Here is a 3171-nt window from a genome sequence, read left to right as displayed (position 1 = left end):
GTCCAAAATTTGACAAAAAAGTCATAGGTTTGTATATCGTCCAAAAATTGACAAAAAAGTCATACTTTAGTATATCGTCAAGGCAACTGTGCTTTGATACCAATTCTAACAATAAACAGATAGAATGTTTGCTTTGCCTTCTAGAAAGTTCTACATCATAGGTTAGTATGTCGACAAAAAAATGGCAAAAAAGTCATGCTTTAGTATGTCGTCCAAAACTTGACAAAAAGGTCATAGTTTAGTATGTCGTCCAAAATTTGACAAAAAGGCATGCTTTAGTATGCTGTCCAAAATTTGACAAAAAAGTCATAGGTTTGTATATCGTCCAAAAATTGACAAAAAAGTCATACTTTAGTATATCGTCAAGGCAACTGTGCTTTGATACCAATTCTAACAATAAACAGATAGAATGTTTGCTTTGCCTTCTAGAAAGTTCTACATCATAGGTTAGTATGTTGTCCAAAATTTGACAAAAACAGTCATGCCGTCCAAAATTTGACAAAAAAGTCATTGGTTAGTATGTTGTCCAAAAATTGACAAAAAAGTCACAGGTTATTATGTCATCCAAAAATTGACAAAAAGTCATACTTTAGTATATCGTCCAAAATTTAACCAAAAAAGTCATGCTTTAGTATGTCGTCCAAAACTTGACAAAAAGGTCATAGTTTAGTATGTCGTCCAAAATTTGACAAAAAGGTCATACTTTAGTATATCGTCCAAAATTTGACCAAAAAGTCATGTTTAGTATGTCAGTCCAAAACTTGACAAAAAGGTCAGTTTAGTATGTCAGTCTCAAAATTTGACAAAAAGTCATAGGTTATTATGTCGTCCAAAATTTGACAAAAAAAGTCACGCTTTAGTATGTCGTCCAAAAATTGACAGAAAAGCCGTACTTTAGTATGTCGTCCAAAATTTCACAAAAAATTGTAATTATAGGTGTTGTCGTGGCCGAGTGGTTAAGGTGATGGACTAGAAATCCATTGGGGTCTCCCCGCGCAGGTTTGAATCCTGCCGACAACGAGGACATATTTGACCCATTAAAAAAAAAAAAAAAACATAGCATAGTGTATGAAGATGTCTGAAATCTGACAAAGATGTTACACTTCAGTATGTTGAATGATACTTACCAAAAAAATCATATGTAGTTCAGAAAAGTCATGCTTTAGTAAAATTTTACAAAAAAGTCATGTCTATGTCATCCAAAATTTGACAAAAATGGCATTGATAATGCACTTTAAAGGCAACTGTGCTTTGATTAACAAAAAAGGCCTTTGATAATGCACTTTAAAGGCAACAGTGCTTTGATACCAATTCTAACAATAAACAGATAGAATGTTAGCTTTGCCTTCTAGAAAGTTCTACATCATAGGTTAGTATGTTGTCCAAAATTTGACAAATACAGTCATGCAGTCCAAAATTTGACAAAAAAGTCATTGGTTAGTATGTCGTCCAAAAATTGACAAAAAAGTCATACTTTAGTATATCGTCCAAAATTTGACCAAAAAAGTCATGCTTTAGTATGTCGTCCAAAATTTGACAAAAAAGTCATAGGTTATTATGTCGTCCAAAAATTGACAAAAAAGGTCATACTTAGTATATCGCCCAAAATTTGACTACAGAAAAGTCATGCTTTTAGTAGTTTCCAGTCCTAAACTTGACAAAAGGTCATAGTTTAGTACTGTCAGTCCAAAAAATTTTGACAAAAAAAGTCATAGGTTGTTATGTCGCCCAAAAATCTCGACAAAGGTCATATTTTATTATGTCGTCCAAAATTTGACAAAAAAGTCATAGGTTTTTTTATGTCCAAAAATTGACAAAAAAGTCATACTTTAGTATGTCGTCCAAAATTTCACAAAAAATGATTACCTTAGGTGTTGTCGTGGCCGAGTGGTTAAGGCGATGGACTAGAAATCCATTGGGGTCTCCCCGCGCAGGTTCGAATCCTGCCGACAACGAGGACATATTTGACCCATTAAAAAAAAAAAAAAAACATAGCATAGTGTATGAAGATGTCTGAAATCTGACAAAGATGTTACACTTCAGTATGTTGAATGATACTTACCAAAAAAATCATATGTAGTTCAGAAAAGTCATGCTTTAGTAAAATTTTACAAAAAAGTCATGTCTATGTCATCCAAAATTTGACAAAAATGGCATTGATAATGCACTTTAAAGGCAACTGTGCTTTGATTAACAAAAAAGGCCTTTGATAATGCACTTTAAAGGCAACAGTGCTTTGATACCAATTCTAACAATAAACAGATAGAATGTTAGCTTTGCCTTCTAGAAAGTTCTACATCATAGGTTAGTATGTTGTCCAAAATTTGACAAATACAGTCATGCCGTCCAAAATTTGACAAAAAAGTCATTGGTTAGTATGTCGTCCAAAAATTGACAAAAAAGTCATACTTTAGTATATCGTCAAAAATTTGACCAAAAAAGTCATGCTTTTGTATGTCATCCAAAATTTGACAAAAGAGTCATAGGTTATTATGTCGTCCAAAAATTGACAAAAAGGTCATACTTTAGTATATCGTCCAAAATTTGACCAGAAAAGTCATGCTTTAGTATGTCGTCCAAAATTTGACAGAAAAGCCGTACTTTAGTATGTCGTCTAAAATTTCACAAAAAAATTCAATCATAGGTGTTGTCGTGGCCGAGTGGTTAAGGCGATGGACTAGAAATCCATTGGGGTCTCCCCGCGCAGGTTCGAATCCTGCCGACAACGATGACCTTTTTGGCAACGCGTGGCCATGTGGAATGGGAATTTGGTTTGAATCCCATAAGGTTAAAAAAAAAAAAAAAGGATGTCTGAAATCTGACAAAGACATTATATTTTAGTATATCATCCGATACTTGACAAAGAATTCATGTCTATTATGTCATCCAAAATTTGACAAAAAAGTCATAGTTTAGTATGTCGTCTAAAAATGACAAAAAATTCATTCTTTAGTATGCGTCCAAAATTTGACAAAAAAGTCATAGGTTAGTATGTCATCCAAAAATTGACAAAAAAAGTCATACTTTAGTATGTCGTCCAAAATTTTACAAAAAAGTCATACTTTAGTATGTCTCCAAAATTTGACAGAAAAGTCATACTTTGGTAAGACGTCAAAAATGTGACAAAAAAGTCATAGGTTAGTATGTCATCGAAAATTTGACAAAAAGGTC

The 3171-nt window shown here is 32.9% G+C and overlaps 3 non-coding genes across 3 annotated transcripts; all 3 read left to right on the top strand.

The window, feature by feature from the left end:
* Positions 1 to 938: 938 nt before the first annotated feature.
* On the top strand, positions 939 to 1020 carry trnas-aga. Its single transcript has one exon. It is a non-coding gene; the product is annotated as a tRNA-Ser (tRNA).
* Positions 1021 to 1873: 853 nt separating this feature from the next.
* Positions 1874 to 1955, top strand: trnas-aga. Its single transcript has one exon. It is a non-coding gene; the product is annotated as a tRNA-Ser (tRNA).
* A 691-nt stretch (positions 1956 to 2646) lies between these two features.
* Positions 2647 to 2728, top strand: trnas-aga. Its single transcript has one exon. It is a non-coding gene; the product is annotated as a tRNA-Ser (tRNA).
* The last annotated feature ends 443 nt before the right edge of the window (positions 2729 to 3171 follow it).

This window comes from Solea senegalensis, unplaced genomic scaffold (genome assembly GCF_019176455.1).
Source record: "Solea senegalensis isolate Sse05_10M unplaced genomic scaffold, IFAPA_SoseM_1 scf7180000016980, whole genome shotgun sequence".
NCBI classification, from domain to species: domain Eukaryota; kingdom Metazoa; phylum Chordata; class Actinopteri; order Pleuronectiformes; family Soleidae; genus Solea; species Solea senegalensis.
This window is presented reverse-complemented; position numbering and strand designations above follow the sequence as displayed.